The sequence below is a fragment of the Corvus moneduloides genome, chromosome 11, assembly GCF_009650955.1.
Source record: "Corvus moneduloides isolate bCorMon1 chromosome 11, bCorMon1.pri, whole genome shotgun sequence".
NCBI classification, from domain to species: Eukaryota; Metazoa; Chordata; class Aves; order Passeriformes; family Corvidae; genus Corvus; species Corvus moneduloides.
The window spans coordinates 4,802,869-4,821,218 of NC_045486.1; the positions used below are offsets into that span (position 1 = coordinate 4,802,869).

The 18,350-nt window shown below is 41.5% G+C and overlaps 1 protein-coding gene across 12 annotated transcripts in view; it reads left to right on the forward strand.

The window, feature by feature from the left end:
- FOXP1 (forkhead box P1) overlaps window positions 1-18,350 on the forward strand; it is a 383,544-nt gene that overhangs the window by 140,786 nt on the left and 224,408 nt on the right. Inside the window, exon 1 of one of the 12 annotated variants that reach the window (XM_032121322.1) lies at window positions 14,354-14,458. The exons of 10 other annotated variants lie outside the window; for them this stretch is intronic. The gene's annotated coding sequence lies outside the window, so the exon portion shown is untranslated. Of the gene's footprint in view, window positions 1-14,353; window positions 14,459-16,069; window positions 16,152-18,350 lie in introns of those variants that run through there. One more of the 12 variants, XM_032121321.1, reaches the window with a different exon arrangement.

The following is an 18,350-nucleotide window of genomic DNA, read 5'->3' on the forward strand; positions in this document are numbered from 1 at the left end:
CCATCTCAATCAGGGCTTTTTTTTGGTTAATGTTATTAATATTTATACTTTAGTGTCATATGCTAATTAGAGTAGATTGTAATTAAGTCTCCAGGTCTGAAAATATTAGGCCCCACGTAGCACAAAGTGTTAGCATTGCATGTTACTGGAAAGAGAAACTTAAGGCTGGAAAGCTGGTGCTGAGCACAGAAAAAGGCCCGTTCTCTCTGCAGTGCAAGAAGCAGTTTTTGTGGTCACCCTTTCTGGGAATGCCAGAGAAAGATGATTGCAGAAAGCTGTTGTGCCAGGCTTCTGAGTTTTGAGGGAAGTCACTCTGGCCAAGCCCATCTTCCCCTGCATGGAGTGAGAAACATTCCTCAGGCTCATGTTGAAGGTCTCCTTTTCTCTGCAGAGAACTCAGTTTTGGGGCACTTCTGTCTTCAGACGATGTTTTCTGTTTGCTGGGTGTGGGTTAGCACAGCCCCTTGGCCTAGGGTCTTACTGCAGTGGGCAGCACAAATTATAGGAGCTCCCAAGGCCTGCGCTTTGGTTTGAGCTGAGAACAGGATAGTTGAAGACTTATTTTCTTTTTTCCTGTGTAGAGGGAAACATGAGAACTCCTTGTTGTGAAGCGGTAGAACTGAGTCACCAAGGGTTTAGTCAAAGAAGAAACACATCAGTGCAAACCAGAATAAAAAAACGTGCTTTCTTCATTACTCATTATACCACAATGGGAATCAAAATCACTCAAAAATTGTTGTAACAGCTATATGTTGCTTAGATAAAATAGTCTGGAAAGGAGAGATTTTGTGGGAATCACTTCTGATTTATGCAATACAATATGTGAAGCCAACTTGCTGTGATTTTTTTCCAGTTATGTGCAATTATGTGAGATTTAATCAAAGAACTTCGAATTACTTGCATTGCTCCATAGCGCTTGTACGGTACCTCTGGGTATCACTGAATGAGTTGTGGCCATTTATGTGTATTGCTCTTGCAAACAACACAGTGGGAAAATTAATTTAAAATTTCCTTTTATATCTGGATGCTTAATTTTTAGAGCTGCGCTATGTTCTGTGTTGGTTTTCTGTATTTGAAGCATAAATCCCATTTGTAAGACAAACGGTAAGCAATTCTATTTTGCCCTTACAGAATAAAGAGATTTACTGTATAATTTACTGGGAATGGAGGCTGAGTTTAACCTATTGTGTCAAACCCAGTCCTTAACCTCCCTTTCCTGCTTCCATATGGATAGCCATTGTGTGGAGATTGTGTCTTGGGTGGAATAACAGACCCCAGCAGATATTGCCCTCTAAAAAATGTGCTGTGCTGCTCAGCCCAGGAGTCAGAGCCACGTCACCCTTATGGTCCACAAGTGATGGAGTCACCAACCCTTGGCTGGTTGGGATGATGGGGTTGTCAGCTCTAGAGCGCAGATGAACCTTTGAGGTTAGTTGGGAGCACATGGGACTTTCTGGGTAACCAGTTCTTCCCTGCCACACCCTGCCAGCCTCTGAAGGGGCCTTTCACGCCTGTGGAAATGCAGCAAGTGTGTTTGCTCTGTGCAGTCACTCACAAGTGCACTTCAGTATCATTAGAGGGAGGGATTTATTAGTTTCTCCCATTTAAGAAGGTTTAATTAGTCCCTGTAATAGTTCATATTTTACATACAGGAAAGATACAAAATGGCTCCTGAGGAAAATGGAGCCAGCTCCAAGGGAAAAGCCCGTCTCCAAGCCCTGACCTTGGGAAGCCTTTGTAAAAGCAAAAATGTGACAGAAGAGTCTTGTCAGTTCTCAGCACCTACTTGATTTATTATTTTTTATAGAGCAACTACCTCGCAGCAGCTGGAGTGGTATATGAATTTTCTTGGTGCGAACCCACATGTAGGGCAACAAATATCACATGAAAAGATGTTGGCCAGTTCTTTCTGCAAAAAAAGATTTTGGCCAGTTCTTTCTGTGTTGTTGTGCTGGTGCCAGCACTGGCAACCTCTCCACTGCTGGTTGGTGCCATGGTCAAAGCTCTCTTGGCAGGCAGAGCATTGGGGACTTAGAAGATTCACAGCCCCCAAGTATTTAAATAATAGAAATACATAGTGTATTATTTTTCAGAAAGACCTAACTTTGTGTATCAGCAATTCAACACTTTGGACTTTGGTTAATCTTGCAATGGTTGTGAAAGAAATGCACTCTTTTTATAAATCTATGTCTTAGAAAATACAATAATTGCTATTTAGCCATACAAAATAAATAGCTACATAAAAATGAGCTTCTCCCGTAGGAAAAGAAATAGAGCCTATAAAATTTATTATTTTTGTTGATCTTTGCCTGCTCTCTTGTAGCTGCTGGAAAGGTGGCTTTGCATTTGCAGAGCTTGGTGCACAAATAAAGGAGTAAATAAAAGGGTTTGCTGACGCAAGTGTTGCGAGGAACGCGCAGCACGTGAGTGGAAAACCACTCCAATGGGCAAACAAAGCGATGTGCTGCCTTGAGTATCCCGAGCAAACCTGGGAGGAGTGGAAAGCAGTAGTGATTTTTTTGTCTTTTTTTGTGTGAATGTTTTTAAAACACTGCTGACTGTCAGTGTCAACAGAGAAGTACAGAGGAAGAAAAGCAGAAATAAAAGCATGACTAGAAAGGTGCATCAGAATACAGTAATTACAGAAGCTTTATTTTTGCTGCCTTTGATGCCAGCATAAGTATGTGAAAACTCATGCACTGCAGAGGACAGGTTTGTGGTTGAAATACACTTGATAGATTTTGACAAATTAAACAGTTGTAAAGATGTTTGGAAGTTTTCCAGATCTTTACTGTTATTTATGTCACTGAACTAAAAAATCAGTGGTTAATTTGCAGTTCTTATAATTTTTATGATACTTATGTTGTTGTAAATTTAGCAGTGTGCGGCATCAACTCAGCGGGATGCATTTTATGTTGTCAGCTACCTTTTGATATCATAATAGATTTCAGTTGCCAAAGCTTCGGGGAGAGAGAGAAGAAAATGTGTAAGTGTGCTGTGTGAGCGCCTGGATCAGACCCAGGTAGGAGAGGAGTCGGTGCGGGGTGGTCCCTGAAGCCAGGCCTGGTCCTTGGGGCACAGGGGAGATGCTCCAGAGTCCTCTGCCAGTAGTGACAAATGTGTTTTAAGTGGTAAGGATGGATAAGATGCTGATAGGATTGGGCCCTGCAGTATCATTGGTGGGTCTTTGAAGTCTGCGTGGCTGTGTACAGCTGGTAATGGCAGCAGTGCAGAGCTCCTCAGGCCTTGTCCTGCCGCATGGACCTTCTCCTGATGCTGCATCCTAGCAATGCACGGTGTGGGCTGTGCCTAACAGGTGGCAGGTTGAGATCTGGTCTTCCAGCAGTCGTCAAACTCATGTGTGTCTGTGTGTAACCTGGTTTTGGGGAATTCTCCACCCCCAATTTACTTCTGCTAGTGACCTTCTCCATACACAGTGGTCCAGAGTGTGTTTCCTGGGTAAATACAAGCTAAAGAGAGAGGAAGTGAATCTCCAACATGATGTGGTTGGACATGAGAGTAGCTTCTGTCCTGTGGGATGGTGTTGATCAAAAAGGGAAAGTCTTAACTTGCATTTTACAGAGTGCCTCTGATACCTGAATTCACACATTTTTAAAATAGATACTTCTTGCACTATTTTTCTTTTTATGAAGATTCCCTATTCTCTGTATTTATAGACTTTTCTTCTGTTGTCTGCTATCCTGGAAGATGGAGAGAGATCTTAAATTTAGGTGACCTAAAGGAGAAATGTAGTTGTTTCCCTCTTGGGAGGCTTTTTTTAGTGGGTTAAAAATACTGCTTTTAATCTGAGGAGTGAGACCTGGCTCAGGAATATGTCACACATGAAATGGACTTCTTATAAAGCCTAGCCATGCCCTTCCCATCTTCTGCTTCTTTCAACATTTGCCCTTTGCCTTCTAAGCCTGAAAATGGAAGAATTTATTAACGATTGTTTCCTCAGTGTTTGTGGCATTAGCCACGTTTCTCAAGGGCGTTTCATGTGCTCTTTCCACTCTAACGGGATTGTCCATTGAGTTCAGCTTTGGCACGTTGGGGATCCATTTGCACAGATAGCTGATTAAGCTGAACCTTCCTCATCCGTAGGTAATCCCAAAATACGCAAATTGTTAGCGTGACATTGGTTTTCGAACATTTTTAGGTTTATAATTAAGCGCTTTGTAGTTGTCCTCCACCTCCACTTCCCTCCTCATCAGTCTTTAGCTGTGCTGACTCCAGCTCTCCCATTCCCTTTTTCTTTCTTGATTATCTCTTTATTTCTTTTCTTTTCCCCTGGAGGTAGTTTTATGTCTGGCTCTTTCTCTAGGTACCGCTTCAAAGCTGCATGGCTTGGAGCAGATTTTTGGGCACAAAGAAATTTTGCAAAAAGAGCATTCTGTCACTGCTTGGGATTTTGCTGGGTATTGCTTCCCAAGATGACAACGGCCAGTGCTGGAGTGAGCACAGCCACTACTCTGAGGGGAGGACACTCATTCACTCTTGATTTGAGGAGAGACTGGAGATGGGACAGCTGAGAGGGATTTGTTTGGAAATTGCCAGCCAAGAAGGAGGTGAGGTGTTGGTGTGAGCAGTGGGGAGCTCATGTTACCTTGGGCTCCTGCACTGGTACTCTTCAGGTGGAAGATGCCGCTCTTCTGTGTTGGAAGAACAAGATCCAATTTCCCTTTTGCCTTGCAGCAGCAGACTCGTATGTTAGTCTGCATTCGCTGGCTAGACTTATTCTGGCTAATGTTTGCCAGATTCTTCTATTACATATTAAAATAAGATCGTATGAGTGGGTTTTCTTTTTGTGCATGTTTCAAAAAACTAGGCCAGCCCTAACAAGCACATTTTCGTGTTTTTGTTGTTTTTTTGCATTTTGTCATTTTACATATTGAAAAATGGAATGCAAAGGAAAAAAAAAGGAAAAGCCTGCTAACATCAAAAAGAAATAAAGCTTTGCATTATTCTGCTTAAGTGTTAAAATCTGACTGATATTGTGTATATACAGATTTCATTCTTTATGGTGTTTCCTTTCCCCACCCAAAGATCACAGATGCTATGATAAAAATTAATGCTCTTTTAGTAAATGCTTTTCTTTTCTGAATTTGGCCTAAAGAGGGTCATGCAGTGCTTTTGTTACTAATAAATGTGGTAGGATCTAGGTAAAAATAATAGGCAGGCATTAATTTGTTGGGGCAGGATCTTCTAAAATAAAATGCAGAGCATTTCTACCTCCTTAAATCCAGCTATTTTAGTATCATAAAGTTTTTATTTTAGCCATCAGGAGAGTAGCCCTGTTTGAAGAATTCAGCTTTAAAAAATGTCTTTGTAAATTGAGATTTTAGGACTACCTATTTGGAGGATGTTCCGTATGATAAATGACCCTTATAAGACAAAAAAAAAAAGTAATTTTGTATGTCTGCTCCCTCGGATGTGTGATAATAATAAATGAACATTTTATATATCATTATATATATGTCATGGCAGAACAAAAATCAGAAGATATATTATTCATTATTCCTGTTACTTTATATTTAAAAGGCAAAGGTTTTTGCTTCTTTGCCAAAACAACGGCTACAGAATGTATTTGTAATAATCCCCGCATATATGAAGGGGAGAAAGATCTTCCAGGTCGTTAGCACTGAAGAAAACAGAGATGCCTTTAATTGTATTCATTTGAACATTAATACATTAATGCTGAGATTTAAGTACTGTTACTATTAAAAATTAAACTGGAAGGGCAGTGTGCAGATCATATGCTTTAGTGTAAGTTGTCAGGTGCAGTGTTTGCATATTTAGCCTGCCATTCCAACACTAAAATGGATGTTTGAGGCCTGATCTGGCTTTCCAAGGGGCACTTTTTACACCACCCTGCCCGGGTTTAATTTCTGGCAGTAGCATTTCTTTTCATGGATGCAATTGCACCACCTGAGCAAAAGTTGCAGCGTTTAAAATCAGAGGAGGGTAAGGAGTCACTTGTTTGCTGTCCTGAAGTCCTCTTGTTCTTCTGCCTGTCCTCCCCCCGCCATGTCCGCAGCTATTTTGCAATATGCAACCCCCTCCGAGCACTGCCTGCGGAACTGGAGTAGCTCTGGCATGTAGATTTCCCAGTGGGAGAACTTGTGTGGATGGTAATTTTAATGAGACCTGATTTAAGCAGTAGAATAGATCCATAAAACTAATACAAGCAGACTTTCAAGAGCTCTACTATTTGTCAGGGCAGTGAATTTTAGAGGTGCATCCATTGGCTTGGTAAAGAATATTATAATCTCGAAAACTTAGCCTGTATTAATTCAGATTGTTTCTATGCAAAGTACTATTGAGAGTGTCTCGAATCCAGGGCAGGCCAAATATAGACTTATTTATTTTTGAGTCTCAACTTTCGTCCAAAAATCATGCTGGAACCACAGGACCTGAAAGCTGTGCTCTATATGAATGAATGCAAAGTCTGTATGAGTGCACACAGCTGTGCCTCCAAGCTGTGACAAACCCTTAGCTTTGCTTTTTTCCCCCTTCATTTAAGGCCACCGCTTGGTCCATATGTATTTCAACCTCTCCCAAGTTGTCACACCTAGTTATATATGGCAGTAACACAGGTTTCTTTGGATACACAGGGTTTTTCTGCAAATACAGGCATTACACCCATCCCAGAACCTGAATCCTGCTTCATGTAATACACTTGGTCCATGGCTTTTATTTTTCATCCTAGTGCTCTGGAGCATCTCTTGCTGTTGCTGGAAATTGTGTAGTTCTGCTTGACCTTACTAAACTGTTTTCTTTCCCTGCTCTCCTCCCCAGCCTCTTCCCTCTGTCCTGTTTGTTGTGGGTTTTTTCCCAACTAGCTTTTTTCACCTCAGCTATCTCAGATGGTAGTGAGAAAGAGAGCAGGTGTAGGAAACTCAGGGCAGGAGCTTGAGATGGGAATGGGGAGAGGGAGCTGGAACACCAATAAACAGCAGAGAACAAGGGGCAGAAGAGCAACACAGGATGAAATAGAGTGAAAAGCAAGGAGGAAAGAATGGAGGCAGAGGGCAAGGAGAGAGGGAGGCCAGGGAGTCCATGTGAAGGTGGAGCAGAGGGGATGCTCTGTGCCGTGGTGGGGGACACCAGTTCTGCTACCCCTTCCTGGGCTTGGGCATCCCACTGACTGCAGGGACAAGGGCAGAAAGGAGGTGGCTTCTGCCAGAGCTGGTGATCGTGGGGACGTGCGTTTAAATAAGTAAAAAGTTTATTTGCTTTTTCTCGCAGGAGATGCTAAGTGATTTTTGCAGTTTGAGTGGAGTGGCATTATTGTACTTAGCTCTGCATTTATTAAATAAATTTGTTCTCCAACTCAAGTGTTAAGTGTGTATTATGAAACCTCAGAGCCAATCTTAGTGGTTGCAGTGTGCAAATATTTTTAAAATTATGTAATTAAACAGGGCTTGGGCTGCAATGTCCACTGAAGTGATTTATTAATTGAATGGTTTGATTAAATTTAATGTTAGTTTATACAGAAAGGGTTGGTATCTGTTTCACAGACAGGGACATCTTGTGGGGCTGTCAGTGATGGTTCAGAGGTCCTTAGGAGGAATCTTTAGCACCCAATTAAATATTAACCAAGAAGATGTGACTCGTTCTCTCTCTGTCCCTGAAACTGTGTTTTGACATCTAAGACTGGCGATAAAAATTTGCTCAGCAGAATCACTTGCATTGCACTCTATTTATCACTAGATTATTTCCAAATTAATCATGCTAAAAATCTTGCCATTGTAATTGTGCTGGGGCTCAGCGCTGCACGATGTGTGTAAATAAAAAATGCCCTTTTAATTTCACGTTAACTGTGTCTTGCTGCTGTTGCAGCCAAACCATATCTGTTTTGGTGGAATGTCATTTTAAAGGTATTGTGGTTACTGAGCGGCAGCTGTGATTGAAAAGTATGTAAACTAATCTTTAGTTGCTCGTGTCATTTTTATATTCTTATGTCAGAACACAAGAAAGCTGCTTTAAATTTGTCTTCCACTGTGTATTAATTTTCAAGTCTAATTTTTCTTGGGTTAGAGCATATACTGCGTTCTCTTCTACACATTAGCATTTGGTGCCAAAGTAAATGGCTACTTGTGAAAAAGTACAAAATTAGTTCCTGCTTGATTACTCTAAAATACATATTTATTTTCATAGGGAGAGTTTTATTGCCAGAGCATAAAGGACAATTGTCCTGTATGGTATCGGTGACTTAAAAGACAAAGTAATCAAGCACCATATATTTATTACTATGAAGAGCAGAGCTGTGCATTGCTTTCCCAAAACCAAGAAGGAAGGTACAAGGGGTTTTGGTTTTTTGTAGGGATTTTCTTTTTCCTTTTTCTTCTAGACTTGCACTATGTGTTGTTCTGCACTTTTAAATGCAGACCATTCGAAATGAAATCCTCAGCTAATATGTCTGCATAAGAACTTCTTTGTCTCTTGATGCCCAACCATTGAAAATTAAATGTGTTTGCGGATAAGTATTTATTCATACCATACCTCACACCTGATCTTGTGTCAGTATGACATCATCTTTGCCACAAAGACTTCTGGTGGTTTAAAAATGTTCCGTTGTGAAATAAGTGGGAGAGGTAGGAAAGGGGCAAGGAAGGCAACAAAAATAAACTGCTAGTGGGATTTGATGTTTTGCCAATTAAAAACAAAATATAAAAAATAATGTTCTGAGGTCCACATGCTGCCTTTGATCTATACACAGGACTTCCCTTTGTGCCGGTGGCTGTTCAGCCTGTGGAGGGAAGGCTGTACATGACTTAATTTGTATGTTGTGGGAAGTACATTTTCCTAGCATGTGGTCTAGCTTACTTGAAGAATCTGAAATGCGTTATAAATGTAAATGCTGTGTTTAAGTAAAACTTCATTATGTTTTGGTGGTTTCCAAAAATGCACAGGATTTGACCTTAAAGTGTTATTTCAAGGTGTTATGATGTATGAGCTAGACTTTGTAGTCTTCTAAATTAAATCTTTGAACATGTTATTATTGTATTTTGGCATCGGCAAGATGTAGTTCTCAGCTATTTTTTGTCACAGCCTTCATTTTTCTAACAAGAGTAACAAGACAGGGCCAGATTCTTCTGTAAGAGGCGTGTGCAGGATGGGGATTACCCTGCGTTCTCCGTGGTGTAACCAAGGACGGCTCTGCCCTTTGCATCCAAGTCCAAGGGCATGGCGGCTCCTCGTCCGTGGCTGCCATCAGCGCAGCCAGCACCCACCACCACTCCCTGTGACCATTGCAGAGCCCCACGTAGGATGTGGTGAAGGGTTTAGCATTTGGATCCAAATCTGGTTCATATATAAAAGGGGTTGTGTTTCTGTTTGGAAAATATGAGCCCCTTTTACGTAGCCCAGGTGTGGATTAGCTCTCTAAACCATTTGCCCATTCGTGTGTTTGTGGGAGACTGTTTTCAATTCTTACAAAGAGGCTGTACAAGTCAAGCCATAGAAACAGCAGAAGCAATCCAAAAGTGGATTTAAAAAAAAAAATTAACAAAGTGTTTGTGATCTCAGGTTGGTAGTCTGGATGAGGGAGCAGACATAACTGCTATACGTATGCTTATTTCCAAAGAAAATAACTGCAAAACATTTCCACCTATGCCATGAGTGCTCAGGGCTTGTATTTCTCCTGCTCTGTGTAACAGCCATCTGTTCGTGTTGCAGCAGGGCTGTGGGGCACCGTCCCCATGGTGCCGTGTACCCCGAGCAGCACCAGGCACGGGGAGCGTGCCAGCCAGCCACAGGGAGAGGCAGGGCTTGGGCCAGGGTATGTTGTTGCAGAAAAGTTGATTAAGAAGAGGAGCTCTGAGTCAGCCCCTGGGGCCGTGGCCATTGGTCGGTGAAGCACCAGAGAGAGACTGTCTTTGTAGTGTTGTTTTTGGTACCGATTTCATGTTGTGTGCTCGTGGTATGAATCATGATGGTTATGAGGATGATTTTCCCTCAAGAAAACAATACCTCCCCCAAGCAATCGTGGAGCCACCCTTTTGGACACTTTGCATGGATGGCTTTCTGTCCTGAGGTGGTCTTCCACTGCAGGCTTGGGGTGGGAAGGGAGAGCGGTGCTCAGGCAAAGCACAGCGGAGGCTTGTCCTCCGTCTGTAGCCAGGAGTTTCCCATTTTCCTCCTTCATGAGCAGGCTGGCTCCTGGATGGGGGAGGCCTGAAAAATTCGTGCAAATCTTCAAAATAAAAGACACATAGGATACCCCGCTTTCCCTCTGTCACTCCTTCCCTGCATCCCAAATAGGGTAATGCTTAGAAATGCATCCAACCTCGAGTTCAAAACGGATCGGCTTACCCGTGTTTCTTGAACAGCTAATTTTGCTGGCACGTTATTATTCACCCTCTGCTATTTTCACACTGTGACACAAAACTAGAGAGAAGAAGAGATTGAAATTTTGACCGGTACATTATCCTGATACCTGAGATGCTGTGTTGATATGAGAGTATCGTTACCACAAGGACTTTCTTGGTGGTTTTAGAGATCCCGGTGTGAATAAGTAGAAAAAAGCAGAACTAATAGCTAAAGAAGCAAAAATATTTTTTTCTTAAAGAAATTGATTAACATGCAAATATGTACTGTATGCATATTAAATATCATTTCAAAATGTGATGGGCAGGAAGCATAAGTGATGCCATTTGGTTTTGTGGCATCAGTGTGGGTTGATTAAGGGGGTGGGGATAAATTTTGGGGATTATTGATATAGCATGAGTAGAGCCAGATGGTTGTATTACACATCTTTTGTGTTCTTGTTTGCTTCTTAAAGCAGTTGCAGAATTTTGCCCTGGGCAAAATTTACTCTTTGCTCGTATGTTCCCCTGTGAATTTACTTTTGACAAAGTAGTTCACAAAGAGGGGAAACGCTGTGCCCACAAACTCATCTCTTCCCTTCACATTTGTGAAGCCAACAGCCCCCTACTTCAGAAATATTTTGTAACTTGTGAAATAAATTAGCAGTAGGTGCAAGTTCAGAGTGTGTGTGTTGTGTATCGCTCCCCCTCGGTGTGCGGTATCGATTTACAGAGCGTGCCGTTTTTTAGATTTTCCTTGCGGTGTTTTGAAGAAGAAACTGTGGAAATGGCAACCAGTTCAGTTTAATGTGCTACTTATGTAGTATTCTTCCATTAAAGAAATGTTGTCTTAAAGATTAATGAGCTAATTTTTCCACTACTCATTTTTTATTTTAAGTTTTGAGATTGTGGCTTACCTGATTCATGTGATCAAAAACACATACTTTGTGGTATTCAGGTTGAGTGGGAGAAGGTTGTGCTAGGTAGGTGTTTGTGACATTTGTTGGAACTGCTTATCACCGGAACCACCAAAATTTACATGTGTTTGTTATTTCCCTTTGAAAGCAATTTTTTATTTCCCATAAAAAGATGGGTTTTTGTAAAGGCTTTGTAAGAAAGAATTTATGTCTTTCTTGTGCCTCGCACCAGTTTTTGTGGGTGTGTAACTCCATTGACTTGGATGAGCTTACTCCCAGCTTACATTGCTGTAGGCTCCTAGGTGATGAGTTCCCTCTACATCTGGCAATTATAGTGGAAACTGTCCTGCTTGTAAACATGTTTTGTCCTCTGCTTGTGTCCCTGTGTGAAATGTGTGTTTGCAGAAGGTGAGGGGGCTCACCTTGCTCGTGGTAGTGGGACTTTTACTGGGGACCAGTTCCTGCTGACACTGATTCTGTGGCCCCATGTCTGCATCCCCTCTCCACACAAAGCCGAGCCCCATGTTTTGCCCAGACTGGGAGCAGCAGCTTTGGGGCCATTTTTTAGAGCCAGTACTTGATGTGGAAATGGGGATAGGCAGCTCTTACCCCATCGAAATCTCTGAGTAGTCCAGTCACAAGTCTGAGACTGGAGCAACTTACTCCTCATAATGCTGCCATTGTGCTCATCTGATCTGATCAGTTCTGGAAATGTTTTAGTAAGTCTATCTTACAACATTATAAGAAGATAATCAGCTGCCTTAGAAGGTCCCCATCTGGAGTATAGAGTTCTTTTACTGAAAGATGTTTTGCCTTTCCGAGATAGCTCTCGCATTTCATCATCTGTTGTGCAGAGATGAAGTGCATATGAAAAGTCAGTGACTCTGAATCCATCTGTTGTTATTATTTTCCACTGATAATTGGCTTGAACAATGAAATGTCTGTGTCTGTAGCCTTTGAAACTGTACACTCTGTTTATTTTCTGGAGGTCTTGCTCCACTCTCCCCCCCTACTTTTTTTTTTTTTTTTTTTGGTTTATTTTGGATTTTTTTTTTTTTTGTTTCATTTTTCTCTCAAGCTCATAACTAGTGGAGCTTGTATGAAGATGACATCTTTGACTCTGTGCATCAGTATGTGTCACTCAGCATCTAAAGCTTGCCTGCCAATTTTTGTCAGGGTCCTGTGTCTGTGCTGTGTGAGTGTAGAGCAGGCTTACAGCAGGAAGACCGGCAGATCCAGAGTTCATAGATATCTTACCTGAAATGTAGCATTTGTATCACTTTCTCTATTAAAATATTAATTTAGAGACCAGTATCTAATACCTATGGAATTAGATACTACCTGTAATTGTGTAATATATTCAGTTGCATCCAGTTTTGCATGATGCAGGGTATTAATATTGGATTCCACTAACAGCAGTTCCATTAGCTTGCTCAACCAGTATGAGATATATATGAGCAGGGAGGCATAACTACCAGCCAGAACTGCCAAAACAGTCATTAGAAGCTCCATTGGGATGGACAAAGGCTTTTACACAGTGATATACTGATTAAATTTTGTTCTATGGTTTATTTGCATCAAGGTTAGATCGGTATCGTCTATGTGAACCGTATTATCTGACACCTTATTTGGAAGGTCATTTCAATGTAAAAATGGTGAACAACACAGGGGCTCTAAAATTTCTCGCAGGATTCTTTCTTAGAGGATTTTTATCCTGTTAGGCTTGACTAGCTCACGTTATCAGTGTTTTTGTGCTTTAACCTGGTGAGTTTATCCAAGGAAAAGTAAAAACTCCCTCCATACTGTACAAGTGCTCAGTGGAACTGAACACGCTCAATCCCCATTAAAACTGTGAATTATATCCAGTATCCTTTGAAATAATCTATGACACATGCTTGAGAATCCAGTAAATGCGTGTTGCATCTCTCAAAGGCTGAATTTTCCTGTGTCTGCCTGTGTGTAAGTGCTCTTTCAGAATGAAATTTCGGGGCCGGACGCAGTCGTGTCATCCATGTTATGCTGTAGTCTGGAGCACCAGAGAGTAAGGCAGAGGAGTATAATCTTATTTGTGTTTCAATGGCAATCATTTAATACTGCAAGTTATTAAAAAATAATTAAATTACCAAAACCAACATGTAGCTAGGACTTACAATAAAAGGTCAATGTGATTTGACTCCTTAAGTTAGGAAGGGACACTGGTGAATTCCAATTGCTTTAAAATCGTGCTGCTTCGTTCTATTTCTGGAAGGATAAATGAGACTAAAAAAATAATTTATTTCTCTAGAAGGAAGAGTAAATCAAAGTATATAATTATGTATATTCAATTATAATAATAAATGTTTAGATGTGTTTGGTGGTTATCACAGTCTCTAATTTAGTTGTTTTTTGAAGTAAATATAGTTTGGAAGCAATGTTTTATGAGAGCAATATTTTGAAAATAATGTTTTTAAGGAACACTTCAGAAATTTCTTCCTTTTCCCCAAATAAACTAGTAAATAGGTGTGTATTTTGTAGTGATTCATAACAGCCAAAATAGGTCTATGTCTGGAATGTCTTTTATATAGTAAGCAAAACAGGGACAGTGAAACCAAATGCAGGTTTAGTCTGTCAACTCAACCAAAAGTCTGTATTAATTTTAAATCCTTGTGAAGAAGAGGCTGGGCTGGGAATGTATTGGATTTCAGTACAGTTAGTGAAAATTAATTTTACAGGTGGTGTTTGGTTGTGTTTCTTCTGCTCTGGTGAGATGGGTGGCTGAGCCAAAGTGGGCACAGCACACGAGTCAGCTCTGTGCCAGAGCAATGCTTAGATTAGAAATGAATGTTTGGCGTGGAGTTGTTGGTGCTGTTGTTATTTACTATCAGAGGAGCAGAGCATTTAGCGCTATGATTTGATTTTGCAGCTCCTATCCCCTTAAACAAGCTGTGTAGCTTGTCAGAGATCAGGACAGGTAGAATGCACAGCAGGCGTCTGATTTGAGCCAGTTACTCATTTGCTGAGTGTTTGTGTTTATGCAAAGGGGCCTCTTCCTGCATATTTAATCTAGAGTAAGGCAGTGGCTTTTGTTGTGTTTAGACCACATACCTTCAGTCCTTCCTTACACTGCAGCCAGTGTTGAAGCACAGAAAGGCTGGATAGTCAAAAGTGCTTTAGTGTTTTCAAACTCTCAACTTTTTGCAGTTGGTTGGGAATTACTGTACAGCTCTAAGCCTTTTTCTTCCTCATTAATGGGTAAGTTTGCACTCGGTAGAATAAGATATTTTTGTTTCTGTTCCATTTTATAAATGCACAAAATATTTGTTTGTTTGTAGTTGTCCAAACCTCCTTGAGCAAAACTAGTCCGCTGAAGGAGTTTGTTGCAGGGAATTAGATCAAGAATACAGGTGTTTTCTGGAATAGACTTCTGAATCAAGTACTAAATGCCATATTGCAATAGGCAGGTATTTGCGGGGCGGGGAAGTGGCAGGGTGGGGGGGGATGAGTTCGGTGTTATTATTCTTTGTACTAACAAATCCTGTTTTGTAACTGTCCTGAAGATAATGCTTCCATTGTTAGCTAAAAGCTTTCAAACAGTGAGCAACGCAGAACTGCAAAAGAAGCAGCAAAAAAAAAAAAAAAAAAAAAAAAAAAAAAAAAAAGGTGGGGGGGGGGGGGGGGAAAAAAAGCAACCCTCTGGTCTTTATTGTTTCCTTTGCAAGGGTCCTCACTCGAATGTCTGCGCTGTAATAGGGAGGTTTTTCTTATGTGGAAATTGAATCGTCTCTTCATTGATATTAATAGCACACTAGAGATGTTAGCCATGATGCAGAGTACCAGAGCTGTGGAGTAGGAAACCTGATATTGCAGGGGGAAAAAATGACAGTCCTGTTGCTCCTCAGTGTGGGAGACATCCCTCCCCGAGAGTGGAGTTTGCATAATGGCATCCTGCCTCAACTATTTACTTATAGGTATTTTAATCTCGGGCTCTTTCTTTTAGTACAGGCGTAATTACTGTCGCTCGCTCCTGCACTTATTAACTGCGCAGCTCGGTTTCTGATTCCGTCTGGACAAATTAGTTTTAAAAATGACTTTGGAGAGAATCCGTGTGGTGTGCCTGCACAATGTACACAGTGTATACGTAATGTGTGCTGGGTTGGGAGAGCGTCGGGGTCCGACGGGAGGGAATTGGCATCAGAAATTAAAGAAAAGACGACAAAGGGCACGTCTTGGAGGCTGAGGGTTGAAGCACAGACAGCGCTTGGAGAAATGTGGAAAATGTGCGGCGAGGCCAGGAGTAGTAGTTTTGGTTCCCAATTAACTATTTCCTTCGTTTGAGTAACTCCTCTCAAACAGAAGAGTGTGCTGTTCCACCACATGTTGGAAAGTGTGAGAATCTGAATAAAATTTCATCAACCTTATTAAAATATGTAGGGACTTTGGTCTTCTTGGGTACGAATCAGCCTACAGACTCAGAGGCATTTATTAACAATAAGACTGCTGAGGTTTTTTAATAACAAAATTACAAATACCGTGTCTAATTGTAAGTGTATTACTTTTATGCACCAGTTAAAAAAAAAACAACTTTTTATGAGGAAAAGTACCTCAGTCAAAGCACCTCGTGTGATTAGTGCTATTGTATTCTTAAATTTTGATTGATAGAGATAATAGTTTTCACTTAAAAATACAGACAGGTACTTTAACTTTCCATGACAATAGCTATTTGCATTTCTTTTATCTTTTTGTTTAACATTCGTGGGGGTTGGGACGGATTTGATTATTAACTCTTATTGCACACCGAGGTAAATGCTAAAACAAAGCTTTTGTTAAAGCTTCAAAAGGTAAAACAGCAAATATTGTTTTTAGGCTTCAATATTTAAAGGCTGTTAAAGGATACCTCGAAAATATTTTCACATGACCACGACCAGGAGTGTCACTCGCCTGCCAGGTAAGGGACGGGACAGGGGTGGCGGGGGGGGGCTGTGGCTGGGAAGTGCCCCCGAGCAGCGCCGGGGTCACGGCACAGGGGCGGAAATGTGTCCCCTTGCTCTGTGTGCGTGTGGGGAAAGTGGCGTTCTGGGGAAGCGCCAGCCTTGCCCGAGGCCCCGGGGTGGGTCCCGGCCGGGCAGCGGCGGGGCCAGCGCTGCGGGACTGGCCCCGCTGCTCGCAGCCACGGCAGTCCCGCGGCCGCCGCTCGGAGCGGGCATCCCTCCGCTGCTGCCACCGGGAGAGGTCGAGTTTCAGGAGGAGAGTTGTAGCACAGGCATAAAATGGTTAAGGCTGGCACTGAGGCACGGGGAGTTATTTTAAGAAACGGGGAAGATCTGGCGATACGAGCCAGGCGGCGGCGTTTGATGGCTGGCTCTGGCTCCGGGAGATGGTGGCCCCTGGCTCGGGGAGGTGGGATCTGGCTGAGGGAGATGGGATCTGGCTCGGGGATGGCCTCTCCTCACCTGACAGGCTGGGTGGCTCCTGGGAGTGCGTTCCCTTCACCTGGGATGGATTCGGTGAGGGCCAGCGCTGTCACACATGAGAGGCAAACAAGCAATCCATCAGTCAGAGATGCAGGACTGAGCGATCGTGGTGCAGATCCCGTGTTGGAAGCGAGCTGTTCCCAACTTGCCTGCGAACTGCACCCTTGTGTTCCCTGTAAGAGCTGTTAAAAAGCGGGGGAGGAATGGATCGTGATTAGTTTTGTAGATTTGGCTTACACCGAGTTATTCTTTTCCAAGGTTACGGTGGACTTGAAAGGTAATGTTATTTTCAAAGAGCAAATGTGCTGTGCATAGCTTTGTCCTCGTGCTGCTATTTATTTTTATTTTATTTTATTTCTGTTTGGAATAAATAATAAGCACCAGCCAGAGATTCTGAACAGCCTGCTAATGACTGAAAATGAAAATACAGTATGATTTGCTCCCTCCTTCCACTGAGAAGCAGCAAGGTAGCGAATTGAGATCCCTGTGTTTTGGCCTGTACCAAATCCACTTCCCCCTCTTCAAAGCGAAGTGGAAGAAGTGCACTTAGTCTCTCACAGTTTTACTGTTCACCTGCATTTCACTTTCTGGAGAGGTGGTAATGACTCCTGGTATAGAAAATCTCCTGTGCCATGCCTCTTGAGATTTAATATATGCTGCACAATAAAAGGTGGCCACCTTGATGGTGGTCAGAAAACAAATTTCTCTCTCAGATTATTTGAAGTATTTAGTCTAATATATTTTTTTTCAGGTATCTAGATAGCTCTTTAAAAATAAAATAGGTACAACAAAACTGAAGAGACTACTACTGACCGTCCTCAAAGCCGTTCTACACGTGATTTGTGTGTTAGTGCAAGTAACCCAGCTGAGTGCACTGGGTGAGGAAAGTAACCTGAGTGCAGGACTGGCCGACGAGTCTCCCTGGTATCAGATGTTGTTCTCCACAATCAGTGTGCATCCTGTTTTTTCAGAATTAGTGAAATACTAAATAAAAAAACATTTATTTTTTTCTCTTAGAAATGTACAGTTGATAAAATCACAGACTGTGTCTTTTCCTGCATAGGACAAGAAAATAATGATTATGAGAATAGTAAGACATATTTCATATTTCAGCCTGTGTGCAGTTGAATGTGACTCGGAGTTTTGAGGGGAAAGAACAGCTGTATTAGGTGGTTACAGTTCACTGTATTTAGAAGAAATTACTGCACAGAAGTGCTTATTTTGGTGATCAGGTTTTGGTATTTTAAAACTTTCAGGAAGCTTTTTAGTAAATATTTTAATCAGACACATTAAATACATTTCAGCTGGTCTTATATAAGAAAAATAAATCAAAATCTAATTTCAAAACCAATTTTTTCTTGTGCTATCAGGCACATGTGTCTGTTTTATCTTTTTTTTTTTTCTTTCTTTCTTTTTTTTTTTTTTAATAAAAGTGTGCTTTCTAGGTAGTGAAGGGGAGATTCCTTTCCTGCTTTAGGTTTCTTATAATAAATTGTAGGCTTCTCAGGGCTGGGACACTGACAAAAAAAATGTACATGTATAATTCTGAGCAGAGGAGCAGCTCAACTGGTGTTCTACTTTCCTGTGTAAAATTACTCAGAGCCAGTTTGTGTGGGATCAAGGTCCTTGTTAATCTATTTTTGGCTATACCCAAGGCTGTTCTCATTTAGATA